This window comes from Phragmites australis, chromosome 12 (genome assembly GCF_958298935.1).
Source record: "Phragmites australis chromosome 12, lpPhrAust1.1, whole genome shotgun sequence".
Taxonomy (NCBI): domain Eukaryota; kingdom Viridiplantae; phylum Streptophyta; class Magnoliopsida; order Poales; family Poaceae; genus Phragmites; species Phragmites australis.
Genome location: NC_084932.1, coordinates 26,834,898 through 26,851,647, shown reverse-complemented (window position 1 = coordinate 26,851,647; position 16,750 = coordinate 26,834,898). Strand labels below are relative to the sequence as shown.

The window sequence follows — 16,750 nt, the reverse complement described above, 5'->3', positions numbered from 1 at the left end:
ACAACCAAAGATACGAAGAGATATATAGTCGGGTTTCGTACCAAGAAGACGTTCCATGGGGGATTGGAAGTTGATGACTTTGCTTGGCAAGATATTGATGAGATGTGTGGCAGGAAGGAAAGCTTCGTCCCAGAATTTCTGTGGCATGGATGCTTTTGCTAGGATTGCAAGGCCTACTTCAACAATATGATGATGTTTTCTTCAGCTGAGCCATTTTGTTGATGAGCATAAGGACATGGTACATGATGAGCAACACCAATTTTTTGGAAAAACAAATTTTAGCTTCTCATATTCTCCACCCCAGTCGGTTTGCATGGTAACAATTTTCCTACCAAACTGATGTTCAACAAGGTTATGTAAATTATGAAACACTTGAAACACATCATACTTCTTTTTAAGAAGATAGATCTATGTATATTTGCTGAGGTTATCTATAAAGCTTACATAATAAGTATGCCTACCAATAGAAGTAGGGGCAGGTCCGCACACATAAGAAAATATGAGTTCTAGAGGAACAGTAGACATACTAGAAGACTTTGGATAGGGAAGTTGAGGACTTTTAGCCTTTTTGACATGAATCACAAACCAACTCTTCACTAGACTGATTAGAGCAAGAAAGCTCATTATTTCTCAAAACATGCTCAACAATTGAAAAAGAAGGATGACCTAAATGACTATGCCATTTTTTTTTGGGAAAGGCTTGGAAGCACTATAGGCTTGATTATTTGGACTTGGACTTGAAGCATGCGGCACTAAAGGATAGAGACCCCCTTCACATCTGCCTCGCATAATTGTTTTCTTCGACACCTGATCCTTGATCAAAAAAGAAATTGGGGTGAAATTCTAGAAAAACTTTATTGTCAGTGGCTAGCTTATGAACATAAACAAGATTCTTTCGAGCACTAGGAACATGGAGAACATTTGTTAGATGAAGCTTACGACTAGGGGTATGAATGAACGCATTGCCAACATGACTAATTGCCATACCTGTACCGCTAGCTGTGTGGACTTGATCATGCCCGTTGTATTTGCCATGGGTAGTCAACTTCTCATGCTCTCCTGTCATGTGATCAGTAGCACCCGTGTCGGTGTACCAATTTGTGTCTACTCCATAGGACGTGGTGGCCACTCTTGCAATCTTCTCCTACTGGAAGTTTTTGGTCAAAATGGTTCCAACAATCAAACGTCGTGTGACCAATCTTGCCACAGATTTGGCTCATAGGACAGTTCCCAGAGTTGTGTTTTCCTCCACGACGTTCACCATTGCCATGACCTCCTTGAGTACTGCCTCCATTGTCACGGCCGTTTCCACATCCATGACCTCCACACCCCCGCTGGTTGTAGCCACCACCATGACCACGTGAGGCATAATTTGCCGAAGATTGGAAGTGGCCTTCGTTGTTGGAGCCCGGTAGGAGCTCCATTCGAAGATTGTAGCTGAGTAGTTGCGTGTACAGATCACTGAGAGAGATAGGATCTGTGCGCGCAACAATGGAAGACACCAAAGGGTTGTAGTTGATGTCAAGGCCGACCAAGATGAAGGATACCATCTCCTCATCATCAAGGCGCTTCCCAGCAGTGGCGAGTTCATCACCAATGGCCTTCATCTTGTTGAAGTAGGCATCCATGGTCATGCTTCCCTTTTGGGCATTGGTGAGCAACATTCTTAGGTTAGTGTCCCGAGCACTCGATTGTGATGAAAACATCTCTTGAATCGCAGTCCACACCTCGGCTACACTCCTCATGGTTGCTACATGTGTTAACACCTCCTTGGAGAGCGAGTTAAGCACATAGCCCAACATTTGTTGGTCTTGTGCCAACCATAGTGCATACGCAGAGTTTGGCACCATCTCGGTGCCCTTGTCACTCTTGGTGACTTCAACGATCCTCGAAGGTGCTGGCGTGGTTCCATCTAGAAACCCGGTGAGCTGCGCTCCTCGCACAATAGGAAGCACTTGCACTTTCCAAAGAAGGAAATTGTCCATTCTCAACTTCTCAGAGATGGGAGGACCAAGAGGAGATGCCGATGCCATTGAGGAGGAGGGAGTAGATGTATTTGGAAGAGGATAACTCTGATTACCATGAAAGAATTGTTTGTGAAGCGTTAAACCCTTCTGGGCCGCTCTGCATGTTAATATAGGACAGGAAACACCCCCGCCGTTGCAAGTACAAAACATGAGAGATATGGAGGAGATTAGTTTGAATAGATAAAGACTATACAATTGGAACATGCTAAGTTTATATCTAACTACCAAAACAAACTGATCTCCTGTATCCATACATACTGAAAACAACTCAAACTCTAACTAGCGGACGGATGAGTGGCCGCCCGCGTGGTGGCGCACATAGCTAACCGAATGGTTTGTAGCTGGGAAACCGCGTGGCACGGCAAGGCTCGGGAAACAGCCAGGGCTGCCTCAAGCTGCGCTACCACCTCGCAGTTGCCACGTGCTCTACCTCTTCCTAGCCCCGGTGGGCAGCAGCGGTGGCCCTGCGCCTGTCCCGTCACACCTTCTTTGACCTCGCCGTCAACCTGCCCCTCACCATCGCGTCGCTCGGCATCCTCGCCGTCCTCACTACCGCCTACCTCATGCGCCACCCGCGCGCGGTGTACCTACTCGACTTCATGTGCTACAAGCACGGGCCGGAGCACACGATCTCCCGCGAGACCTTCATTAGGGAGTCGGCCGCCACGGGCGTCTTCACAGACTACAACCTCTCCTAGTTCCAGCGCAAGATCCTCGAGTGGTCGGGGCTGGGCCAGGGGAGCTACTTCCCAAAGGTGGTGCTCAACTCACCCAACCTGTGCAAGGCGGAGGCGCGCGCCGAGGCGGAGGCTGTCATGTTCGGCGCCATCGACCAGGTGCTCGCCAAGATGGGGCCGGGTGTGCGCCAGGGGTATCGGCATTGTTGTGGTGAATTGCATCCTGTTCAACCCGACGCCGTCGCTGTTGGCCATGATCGTCAACCACTACAAACTCCACGGGAACGTCGCCAGCTACAACCTCGGCGGCATGGGGTGCAGCGCCGGGCTCATCTCCATCGACCTCGCCAAGCAGCTACTCCAGGTAGCTTACAACTTCATTAATTGAGCTGAATAAGTGCAATTAAGCATAAGCATAGAAAGTTAGCAGATTTTGGCATTATTAAAGTGTGTTAACAATAAAGCTTTTGTATATTTTTTAAGGTAGTACGTGACCCTTACTAGAACCAACAAACTATTTATTTCGTACAAAATCCGCTCGTTCATAAGATTGCCAAAAAATGATTAATTAGTTTCGTATCACCCAAAAACTATGCTATGAATTGGTCATGCACACATTTCTACACTTTTGGCGATAACATTAGCCCTGTTCATAAATAAAAACTATTATAGGAGTATATGAACCAATCAGTGCTACTGTGCTAGTACTCAGTCTCCACTGATTAATGATCATCAGCATCCAATCACCCAAAAATGGTCATGGCAGGAGCATCTAGAACACGTTGACATGTGTGACCATCTTCTTCTTCTTCCCATCTGTTCATTTCCCTTTCTCTCTTAACTTGAATGGTGAGAGCGGGGCGAAGGAACGGGCCAGGTTGACGACTGCGACACTTCAGCTTATCTCTATCTGATGCGTGCGTGCGGCAGGTGCACTGGAACACGTATGCGCTGGTGGTGAGCATGGAGAACATCACGCTCAACTGGTACTGGGGCAACAACCGCTCCATGCTCATATCCAACTGCCTCTTCCGCATGGGCGGCGCCACCGTGCTGCTCACCAACCACGACATCGACCTCCGCCGGGCCAGTACCAGCTCATGCACATGGTCCGCACCCACCACGGCCCCGACGACCACGCGTACTGGTGCGTGTTCTAGGAGGAGGATGAGGAGGGCCACGTGGGCGTGGCCATCTCCAAGGAACTCATGGCCGTCGTCGGCGAGAGGCGCTCAAGACTAACATCACCACGCTTGGCCCGCTGGTGCTGCCCATGTCGGAGCAGATCCTCTTCCTCGCCTCGCTCATCAGCAAGAAGGTCCTGGGCCTCAAGATCAGTTCTACATTCTGGACTTCAAGATGGCGTTCGAGCAGTTCTACATCCACGCGGGCGGGCGGGCGGTGCTGGACACCATCGAGAAGAACCCTGGACCTTGTTGTGGCAGACCTCCAGCCACACAGATGGATCGATTAGCAAACACACTCGATCCTGGATGGAACTCAGGCGATGTTGGATGGAAGGAGATGAACTCGAGCAGAGACGTACTGGAGCAGAGATGCTTTTGATGCTGCTCTCGGAAGACAAACACGTAAACACAAGAGTTGCGACCACGAATACCTTTTTGTTTTCTGTATTTGACTCATCAAAATAAACCACAGGTACCTAGCTAATATAGCCTTGCTTACATGCATACAAAAGCAACTACTGCCCATGTCTCATGCGCACGCTCGCACGTATTCGCAGCTTCCGGGCCACCAACTCATATGTTGTGTGTACGCCGCATGAAACGGTCCACTGACCATGCATATAGCTAACTACTTGCCACACTCTACTTCCTATTTACATGTACTTAGCTAACAACCCTGGAGACTAACTCCACAAGTACATACGACTCGTGACGTGCTAAATAGTAATGCACTAGCTAACTAGCTAGCTGATGGATCCATGCAAACACTGCGTACATGACCCACATGCATACTGCTAACACATGTAAAGACTCTAAAAGATATGTAAGTCAAGATTAGTGCTAACAAATTCCACCCTAATCTTGACTTGTATTCTCAACGTTTCATCACAAGAGACACGGCTCGTCGTCGATCGTCATGAGGAGAGCCTCTTCATTCTTTGGCTTACGACATTCCTTGGCAAAATGCTCACGAACACCACAGTTGTAGCATTTGCCATTCTTCCCCTCGGACTTGTGCTCACTTAAGTTGGAGTAGACACTGGTGTTGTCGTCGTCGTCATCACGGCTGACACTATGGCCCCCACTAGCCTTGCCACGACCACTACCACGGTCACGGTCCTTCTTTGCGCCGCTGCAAAACCCTTTGCTCTTCTTCTCTTTGGCGAGAGTCTCTCATTGCGTGCGCGTGAGCAACAAATGCTCATTCTCCTTCGGGTCACCAAAACTGATTCGGTCACGCTCGTCGTAGGCCTTGTACCACCCGACAAGGTCTTCAATGGTGAGGGTCTTCAAGTCCACGCACTGCTCGATGGAGATGATGAGCTGCTTGTAGCGGGTTGGGGCAGCACAGAGAAACCTGTGAACAACATCAATTTCTCCCACCGTGGTGTCGCCCAACGCGTGGATGCCGATGATGACTGACGTCACCCGACCAGCGAAGTCATCCACGGTCCCCCCTTTCCTCCATCTTCAGCCCCTCAAACTCCTTCTTGAGGGTCTGCAAGTTGGCCTCATGCACACGTTGGTGCCCCATATGCGCCATCTAGATCGCCTCCCACGCCACCTTTGTCGTGTCTTTTCCAGAAAGGGAACACATCACTTGCTTCGGTACAGACTGGTAGATGGCTTACAATGCTATTCAATTATTCTCGTACTCTGTGGTACCCGGCTCCACAGCTTCCCACACGTTCTGGACCTGAAGAGTGACATGCATCTTCTTTGCCCAAACAGTGTAGTTCGTGCAGGTGAGCTGTGGGTACGACATCGTCGCCGAGCTCTCCCTCATTACCACTTGTGAGGTGGACGAACCACCTTGCAACAGGCGTCACTTGTCGAACAACAGAGACAAACTTATTGCTTCCCTTAGCATCCTCTCCTTGGCTTTGATACCAAGTGTTGTGGTAGACCTCCAGCCACGCAGATAGATTAGCGAACACACTCGATCCTAGACGGAACTCACGTGACACTGGACAGAAGGGGACAAACTCAAGTAGAGATGCTTTTGGTTTTTCTCTTGGAAGACAAACACGCAAACACAAGAGTTGCGGCAACAAATGCCCTTTTTGTTTTCTGTATTCGACTCATCAAAATAAACAACAGGGTACATGGCTAATATAGCCTTGCTTACATGCATATGAGAGCAACTACTATCTGGGTCTCATGCGCTCGCTCGTACATATCCGCAGCTTCCAAGCCACCAACTCATATGTTGCACGTGCGCCGCTTGAAACAGTCCACTGACCTGACCATGAGCCACGCCACAACGTACCCAACTGACCATGCATGTAGCTAACTACTTGCCGCACTCTACTTCCTATTTGCATGTACTTAGCTAACTACCCCAGAGACTAACTCCACGAGCACATGCAACTCGTGATGTGCTAACTAGTAAAGCACCAGCTAACTAGCTAATTGATGGACCCATGCAAACACTACATACATGACCCACATGCACACTACTAACACATACAAAGACTCTAAAAGATATGTAAGTCAAGATTAGTGCTAACAGACCTAGGCAAGTGTCACATGGAGCCATTGCAGATGATGTTGTACCAATGGGGGAACACGTCCAGCAGCTCGCTATGGTACAAGCTGGTGTACACGGAGGTGCATGGTCGGGTGCGGTGCAGCCACAGCGCGTGGCAAATCTTGTTTGGCTTTGGGCTCAAGTGCAACAACGCGGTGTGGCGTGCGTTGCAGACCATTGACTCGGCCAAGGAGAAGGCCGGCGACAACCCCTGGGCAAAGGAGATCCACCGGTTCCCCATCGAGGTGCCCAAGGTGGAGAGCGTCGTCGCAGCGCCATCGTGAGAGTGTGCAGTGCAGTGGCTCACTCTTATTGGGTGGACAAACTACAGGGTTGCTAGTTTTTTCCCTTCCTTTTCAAACATGAGGTATATGTCAAGTGTACAAGTGTATGTTGATTCGGTGTAGGGGTAGATAAGCTGTAAAAATACAAGTTTGATGGTTTGAACTTAGCTAAATTGGTTGGGGGGTATTGTAGCCTTGGAATAAGATTAGCAACTGCACACGTGAAATCAATTCAAGATATAGCAATCCGAAGAAGTAAAAAACTAGCATAACATAAGATAGATTGTATACATGAAATTCACAACACGATTGTTGTTGCTGGGGAGCGCACACACGATCTCGTGGACTCACTCACACATTCTGGACACTGAAGGAAGAATAGAGTATTTTGGCGCCGCATCAACTGTGGAGCCTTTTTTGGTCTTTATATAAACCGTAGAAAGCTGTACAAATCATGGGCTAACGATGCCCGGTTTTGCAGCTGAGATCCATATCAGTTGTGCCATCCCACTACCCACTCATTCCAGGTGCCGCTACTCTAACAAAAAATGAAATAACATGGCAGGCATCACGGTTCATGCACACGCCACTAAGCTAACATGCAGCGTTCAGTCAGAACATGCTTATTTGCATCAAAACAAAAAATCTAACAAACTACAAGGCATCAGCGATGAGATTAGCCAACAAATCACCCCCTTAAGCTCGTTGCTCCTCACCATCTTGCTTGATGCTAATGTTTTTGCTGCATTTGAATGAACTTGACTCGTCCAAAAGCCTTTGTCATAATATCATATCGGCCAACTGGCCGTCCGTCCCAACGTGATCAATGTCCAATTTCCTAGCCTCCAAAAACTCTCGGATGAAATAAAACTTTGTGTCTATGTGCTTGGTCCTCTCGTGATGAACTGGGTTCTTGCAGAGTGCGATAGACGACTTGTTGTCGACCAGCAGCTTGAATGGTAGTGGTGTGCACTCCAATAGCTCGTCCATGAGACGATTCAACCAGACACCTTGACATGTCACGGTTGCAGCCGCAACGTACTTGGCCTCACATGGAGATAATCCAACAACCTTCTGCTTCTGTGAGGTCCAGGTGATGAGGCCGGCGCCGAGGTAGAAAGCGATCCCCATGGTTCTCTTCTGATCGTCCACATCCCCGGCAGGATCACTATTGCTATAGCCGATCAAAGGAATTTCTGCTCCGCTTGATCTGTAACAACAACCATAGTTCACTGTGCCTTGCGCATACCTCAAAATTTGTTTGGCTACTGCCCAGTGTTGTGTACTCGGAGCTTCCATGAAACGACTAGCGATGCTGACTACATGTGCAATATCTTGTCTTTTGTTGACGAGATAGCGGAGGCTTGCAGTCACACTCCGATACTTCATTGCATCCACGACAAAGTTTCCATCCTTCTTGCTCAGACGAAGCCGATTCTCCATTGGCTGACAGGAATTGTACATCCCCATCCCTACATGCTCCCGGATTTTGTCCTCATAAGCTTCTTGACTCAGTGTGATCTTGCCCATTGTCTGCCTGACTTTGATCCCCATGTAGTAACTGAGGAGGCCAAGGTCACTCATTTTGAATGTCAGCTGCATCTGGGCTTTGAACTAACCAATGTCCTAAACACTTGTTCCAGTGATGATTAAATCATCTACATAAACCTTGACCAATAGAAATGATCGAGCATCACCTCTCCTATAAATGGCATGCTCCAAAGGGCATTGAGTGAAACCAAGAGAGATGAGAGAGACATGTAACTTCGAATACCATGTGTGTGGAGCTCGTCGAAGACCATACAATGCCTTTATCAATCTTTGCACCTGTTAAGCACCTTTCTCATTGACGAAGCCCGATGGTTGTTGGATGTCGACTTTCTCGACGAGGTCACCATTAAGGAATATGGATTTTACATCCATATGGTGCACCTCCCACCGCCCGTGCACCACCAACGCCAGCAGCAACTAGACGGTCTCCATCTTGGCCACTAGCGCAAGCACCTCCTCGAAGTCCACCCCAAACATTGTGCATAGCCATTCATCACCAGCGTCGCCTTATTCTTGATGATGTTGCTGGCGGGATCTTTTTTGACCTTGAACACCCACTTGACTCCAATGGTGTGGTGTCTTGCTGAGAGCATGGTGTGCTCCAGGTGTTGTTGTTGGTGATGGACCTGATTTCTTCTTCCATGGCTTTCCTTCACGAGAGCGTCACCTATGCTTGCCAGTTCCTCAGTAGCCAAGAAGCACAGCCCACTATGCTCATCGCCAACCACATCAATTGTATTATAGACATTCTTGATGAGCCTGTACCGACGTGGCTCAGAGTCGGTGTCGAGAGAGTCATCGTGAGTAGGTGGCATTGCCCATTCAACTTGATTTGACACGGGTGTTGGCGTGCGAGGCTCTTCTACAGATGTAGATGCCATGACTGCAGGATAATCCTAGAAGCACCCACCGCCGCGTTGCCTAGCTCGATGCCCACTATCGTGTCGCCAGGTTCGATGGTGTACACCATTGTAAATGTGGCTGGTTCATAACCCACCTTGACGCCCCCTGATGACAACCACTTCCAAGCCCGGTGTTCTTCGAAGATCACATCTCGAGTCAAATATAGCTTGCCTGCCATGGGATCATAGACTCAATAAGCTTTCGCCCATTCCTCATAGCCGAGTAGGACTCCCGGTGTTGAATGATCAGCGAGCTTGTCAAGCCTCGGCCTGAATTCCTTCACGTGCGCCACACAACCAAAGGTTTGAAGGATATAGCATCCGAAGAAATTAAAAATAGCATAACAAAGGAGAAATTTGTATACACGAAATTCACAATATGATTATGTAATTTTAGAAGGGAAGAGAATGACAAGTACCTAGACATGAGGGTGGAGGGGGATGTATCGTGTAGAGTTTGTCGTCCATAGCAACGCTTTGAGGAGGATCAAGATGGTGACAAATTACATCCTCCGTGGTAAACGGCGGTGGAGGCGACGTGCTGACGGTGGTGCACCCTCTTCGGAAATTCGATGTTGTAGGCAAAGTATGGGAGGCGGCACACCCTTTGAAGAAACCCGGCATTGTAGGCGACGTGCAGGAGGCAACACACTCTTTGGAGAAACTTAGTGGGCGGCGGTGAATATATGGAAGGGAAATATTGGATGTTTAGGCATGAAAATCAAATAATGGGAGATTGAATGTGTTTTTGGAATGTATAGAATACAAATATTGGTCATCTAGGTATGTAAGGTAAATAATGAGAGATTAAATGATATTTTAGAGTGAGAAATGTGGTCTAATTTGTATGATAACTGTTTGATCAACTTGAGTCAACGGTGAAGATCAATTGAATCTGCAATAACTTGTGCATTTTACAGGAATATAGAAAGATGCAAATTGTACAAATATAGATGTTTGCATACATCTATTTCATCTTGTATCGGCACAATTGTGAGATTATGCCATTTGTGCTTGTCAATTTGGTGGCTTTCCCAATACATACGTTGCACGTCCTTGAGCCGATGGATCTGAATATCAAACTTTGAACCTATTTTTCTTTTGAACCGTGCACCTATTTTGATAAGTCGTTGAGTCATGATTTACAACAATTAATCTAACAAAACAAGACCCATATTGAATGTATTTTATTTCTCATATGTTTTTAAAAAGAAATACCCACCATTTTGATTATTGTTTCATAAAAAACAACAATTCAAATATATTGCATTAACAAATAACATACACAATGTTGAACATGTCTTTTCAAACTATCGAAATAGATTTCAGTGATAGTCAATCAGGTCTTAAACTACACAATGTTGAACATGTCTTTTCAAGCTGTTGACTGCATATGAAAAAGACAAAAATTGTAAATCTAGACTACTATGAATTAATTGTAAGAATGTGATAACCAAGCTTTGACTTGATGATGGCATGGTTGTTGCCCTTACCTACTATGAATCAAACCCTAAATTTACTCCTTATGTGTCTCATCAAGATAGAATTTTTAGTGATAGACGACATACTTATCGATAGTAAGACGTCTATGTTGATTTCATCAATCGTCAAGCTACGCATTTCCGGTCTTCAGTAGGTGATATGTAAATGTGTATGTGTGGTATTGTGAGTTTGTACATCTATGAGTTATACTGGTATTTTTAAAAAAATGTAAGAATAATAAAAAATGTAATAAAAACATTTATTGATGAATGTGTCGAAGCTTTCCTTAGGTAAGTAAAGTTTCATCTCTTCGGCTGCTACAGTTCAATACTTTCCTTTTTCCCGGATATCTTGGATTAAGATCAAACAAAGTTTACATTAATCTGGCCTTACTAGTACGGGCAATTTATGCTGCGATGATAATTGACTCACTACGTAAAAAATAGATAACAGAGGCACAAAATTAGTGACGGATGATGATAAAAGTGATAGATCATAGTTGTGACCCGTCACTTATAACTTATCATAAGTGACAGATCATTATAGGTTAGTCATAGGTGATGGGTTATAACTACGACCCATCACCTATTACGACTTATAAGGGATGGGTTATCCTAACCAGTTATTGATGATAGATCACAACTTAATCTATCACTAATGACTAATACATTAGTGACGGGTCATCCTAGCTAGTCATTAGTGACGAGTCAAGATATGACCCGTCACCAAAGACTTGATCAATACATAGAGCTATCATTTCATGTATTGTGTGTATATATATGTGTACCCCTAGGTATTTATATACTTAGATTTATGTAGATATATATACACGATATTTATGGTTATTTTAATAGATGTACATGATCGATATACAGAGCTATCATTTCATGTGGTGCAAAAGTGCATGTACTCCTAATTTATATCATGTGTGTATATATATGTATAGTAGTACAAAAATATACTCATATATATGTGTATTCTATTCATCAGGGGTGTGTATATATATAATATACAACCTTGAGAATATATATATGTATATGATGCTAAAAATTTTCATTTTTCTTTTATTTTTCTCTTATTTTTCTCACTTCAGTAGCACTAGAATAGCAATTATTTTACAATTTTGCTCAAGTTTGATATAAGGGTAGCAGCTATGGACACAAACACGCAATCCGAAAATGATGCAGAAACTTCAGGGGGCGAGAACTCAATCTTCTAAACCGTTTTTGGCCTAAAAAAAATTCTCCGAACCCAACAAAGTTAAGGAGAAATGTCATAGGATATTTTTTTAGATGTTTCTAGAGTAAAAAAAAAACGTTGAAATCGGAGACCGTATGCAAAAGTTTCTTTTTTTTATACTAAAAGCACTCTGGGTCAACGTTTCAGAAAAAACATCATTGTTGACAGGTCATAATTGTGACCCGTCGCCTATGACTTGCATAAGTAAAGAGTCATAGTTATGACCCGCCATCTATGACCTCCGATAATAAAAGTTAAAAGGACAAGCGCGTGATAGCTGAGGTGGTAAGAGAGTCGCGTGCGAGGCCCTAGGCGCGGGTTTGAGTCCCATGAAATACAAAGACCTAAATATATTTAAAAATGATATGGATTGTGCATATGCGATGAGCCCTGTATTAGGGTGGCTCTCGAGTGAAAAAAAATATTTTTTTACTTTTTTCGTGTCTAAAAACACGAAACACGTTCTTCAGTCATAAGTGACCCGTCACCTATAACTGAATATAGGTAATCACCTATATTCAGTTATAGGTGACAGGTCACTATTACGACCCATCAACTATGATATTTATTGGTGATAGGTCAAGTTATGACCCGTCACCTCTGACTATATTGGTGACAGGTCTATACTCGTCACTCATAACGACTCATCAGTGATATGTTCAGAATGATAAATGCAAAACTCATCACCTGTAAGGATTACCATCTATTACCCATATTCTTTTTCACGTAGTGACGGTTTATGGCTTTAGCTTCAAGAGAAGGGTTAGTTGTCTCTTTTGGACATATAATTTTCTAGAGGCCTTTGAAATTTCTGTTGAAATGTTGATGAGGTGGACCCAAAAGATATGCTTTTAGAAACATGTTTTATATGGGCCTAAGCTGTTTGTGTAGGCCTTTCTGGGAAAATTTATGTAGGCCCGACAGACTGAAAAGATCACGACTAATTGCCTCTTTAGAATTTCATGCTGCACTGCGAATTCTGGAATATGCATAGATAGAGTAGTTCTTCACTTCTGAAACAGACAATGCTCCTTCTGAAATAGAAAAATAATATAGTTATGTTCTGTCTGTTGCTTAAGTGCCACTGTGCAATCTGCCAAAAATACTGTTTTGCCAAGTGTTCCTCCTTGAATAGTCACAAAATAACGGGGAAAACAGAAAAAGGTTAGTTTAGCATTTTATTCTTGAGCTTTGAATTAGTATCCTTGAAGTCATATACATCTGTGGCAAGGATTAAAGAGCAGCTCACTGTAGTAAGCTAGTATACCTTGTTCCCTTCGTGGCATACTTTCCACTGTTTTGTAACATCCCAAAAAATTCGAAATCAAAATTAAAAAAAAAATTCTTTTCTCTCTGGACCGACCTCTTCCGCAACCCATCTCCTTCGCCCGGCCTCCTTCCCTCTCTTTCCTGTGCCAGCCCGCTCCCTCTCCCTTCCTCTTCCACTGCCTAGCCTAGCGCGCTCGCCTCCTTCTTCTTCCTCGCGCGCACTCACAGCAACCGGCCGCCCTTCTTCTCCACGTTGCACACTGAGCACCGGCGCAAGCGCCGCACCTGGACCCTACCTTCCCTTGTCGCTCCTCACCAGCCGTCCCCCACCACGGCAGCAGCCGAGCCCGATAGCTTTGCTGCACACGCTCGCACCGGCCCCTACCCGAGCACGTCGTCTCCTACCACCTCTCTGGCCACCTCTGCCTCTCTCTCTCCCCCTCATCCCTCCTCTCTTCTTCCCATAGTCGAGCCGACCAACCCCTCCCTCTCGATCTCCCCCATCAGCCAAGCTTCACCGCCACCAAGCCGCCCAGGGCACCACCTCGACCACCACCACTCCCTCCCTCACCTCTCTCCCTCACCCCCTATAGAGCTCCCCACGAGCTCGGTAGGACCACATCCATGGTGGCACGCCGCCGGACCTCTCTGTCCCCTCCCTCACTCTGGATCCTTGCAAAATGGGTTCCTCATGTCCCCTTCTTCCTCCTACTGCTTTCACCGTTGAAGATAGTGGCCAGGAAGCCCATTCCAGCGAGCCTTCGGTGAGCTCACCGCCCGATACCCATTCGGCTAGGATGTCGTCTCCCTGGGCTGGATTGGGCCACCTTGGCCCACAGGCTAGCCCAACCGTAGCCCATCAACCTGAGGTCGGCCCATTCGCATAGTACACAACCCATCTCCCTTTTAAGACAGCTCAAATAAATAGTAGCAGTCCAAATGAACAGTGTCAGCTCGCAAGCACAATATCCCTTTTCTTTTTTTCTAGATTTAATTTTTGGAAGCCCATTTCTTCTTTGTTTCAGCTTCAATTTGGACGATTGTTTTGCCAATATTCATCTAAATTCAAGTTCTATCCATTCTCATCAGTTTCATATTTTTTGGAGTTCGAGGAGGAGGAGCCAAGAACATAGGACTTCGAGTAGGACTCCCTCGAGGACTTCAGCAGAGGCAAGTCTCAATCTGTTTTCCCTCATTAATCATATTGAACCTAGATTTTATCACCACAGCCCGTAGCAGTCATTTTCCACCAAATAATTGCATAAAACTTATTGGCATAATTTAAATTGTTGATCTAGTTCTATCCTATTTTAGATTAGCTAGCCTGATTGCTTTGACCAGAATATAACCTTGGTAAACCTAGGATTTTTGTCTCGGTGATATTAATTATGCTACGACGAACCCCTTGCTACTAGCATGCTTAGGGTTGTATGTTACTCTGTTATTTCATGCTATACCATAATTAGTTTTGCAAACTGTGTGAAAACTTGGTGCTTTGATGATGTGTGGGTTATCGAGATGGGAAGACTTACCGAATAACTAGTAACGAAAGAGAATATGTTAGAGCTGGGGTAAATCAGGGTTCCCGCCGAGAATATCTTGGGAGTTTAAGTGCTACTTGTGTGGCAGGATTAGCGTGAAGATGTTTGCCTTGGCTCATGTCACATCCCAAATGCTAATTACGTAGTTAAGTATGCATAATCATCATGGCATTACGTTGTGCATATTTATTTGTTAATTTAAGCTTAAATGTACTTTAAAAATACCTTGGATATAATTAAAGCCATTTAGAAAGGAGGAGGAAAACAAAAGAAGGGAAACATGGGAAATTGCTTCCCGCAGTCTGACCGGGATTATCCACAGTCTGATCGCTAGAAGCAGCCACGTGGCCTTGCCACGTGGGCTTTCTGCGGTCTGACCGGTAGCTCCCACGGTCTAACTGCCACAGCACAGAGCGTTCACTTAAGGAAATCGACACACACACACTCCTTCTCACTTCTCACTCTCACTCACTCTCTTCACATATACCAAGGGAGAGAAGGAAGAGGACGACCCCGATGACCGGATTTCGATGGAGGACACTTCCACAAGCTTCCCGAGGACTTCCCCGCGCTCCTCCCCTTCATCCTCTTTGGCAAAGACATCTTTCATGCAAGTTAATCCACCTCAAGCTCACGCACCACCCTAGAGCCCGATCTCTAAATCAGAGCCTCCCCAAAGTGGAACCCTCTGCTAGAAAGTTTCCCTACATCGAGGTGAGACACCCACTACCCTTGCCCCATCATTCCCAAACTCTAGTTGGTCCCATTCCCGATTAGGCCCAACTTCAACCCGAGTCTAGAGCTTGTCCATGGAGCTTCCCGAGTTTGGCTTGGTGAATGTCGTCCAAATCACCCTAGAAGCACTTCACTAGTCTCCTAGAGTATTTTGATACCCTTTACGATAGAAAGCCTCAAAGGAGCCTTCGCCAACAACCCCACAAAGGTGCCGCCAGCAAAGTTCCAGCAGTCTAACCACCGCTCAGGCTAGTCTGACCGCCACCATGCCTACGGTCTGGCCACGAAGGCCCCAAATTCTCTGCACACCGGTGGTCTGTTTGCAACTATGACTTCGGTCTGACTGCCAACTACTGAAAACTTTATGAACTTAGGTTAGCTTATCCGAGGTTCGAACCTTCAAAACCCTAATCGTTTGGTGATCTTTTGCAAATATTTTTGAAACATGACACTGTATTATTATGCAAGCATGCATTATATGCACACTTTTCTATCATTTATTTATTTATGTGGTGCATTCTCGACTTATTTAGAGAGCGACATGCTGGCGGTTCGAGTGAGCGAAGGCGATGCCGAACTTTCAGAGTTCTGTGAGTGTTGCACTTGTAGCATCAGGCAGGTGCCGGAGGAGCAAGGCAAGTATCTAAGCATACTCAACCTACTACTTTGGATCATATGATGTCTAATTTGATAAATTATGCTCTATGTATGTTATGCATGTTGAGTTAGTTGATGTCGGGAAATTGGGTAGCAGCTAATTGTTCTATTTATCCCTATCTTGTATTGTTGATGCTTCTCATCCTTGTAACCTGGGTTAACAATATTGATGTCTAACTCCAAAGGGTAATCAAAATGCTTAGCAATGCATAGGTTTTTCGGTAGAAGTCGAGCGATGGTTCAACCATTGTTCGCGAGCTTAGGGCTTACTTATTGATTCACAATGGTAATGACATTGGGATGTATGAGTTGTGAGGATGAGGCGAGATGTGGGCGGTGCTAGGGGTAGGTCGGGAGAGGAACCCGGATGCCATAGATTGCTTGCATCGTTTAAGCACCGTCCGTCAGTGTCGTTAGCTTTAGCATTTTTCGTACTAACCACATGTCGATCTAATGGTAAGATAAGCCGATTATCATACGCCATGTTGATGCTTGCCTTGCAACCCTATGATGCATAAGAGAAAAATAAAAGGGGAAGCAAGGTGGAGGCAAGCCGGAGGTATCCGAGACGCGCTGGCGGTAACCCTGGTGCCATAGTGGCATATGCAAGTAGGTAGTTCCGGGTATAAGAAATGTTAACACGAGTACCCCCTTGTGTGAGCCTGTGTG

The 16,750-nt window shown here is 45.6% G+C and overlaps 1 non-coding gene and 1 pseudogene across 1 annotated transcript; one reads left to right on the top strand and one right to left on the bottom strand.

Moving 5' to 3' along the window:
• Nucleotides 1-1,429: 1,429 nt before the first annotated feature.
• LOC133887570 (small nucleolar RNA Z247) lies at nucleotides 1,430-1,568 on the bottom strand. The gene has a single exon (XR_009903607.1). It is a non-coding gene; the product is annotated as a small nucleolar RNA Z247 (small nucleolar RNA).
• Nucleotides 1,569-2,050: 482 nt separating this feature from the next.
• Nucleotides 2,051-6,705, top strand: LOC133886456 (3-ketoacyl-CoA synthase 20-like; annotated as a pseudogene).
• Nucleotides 6,706-16,750: the final 10,045 nt, after the last annotated feature.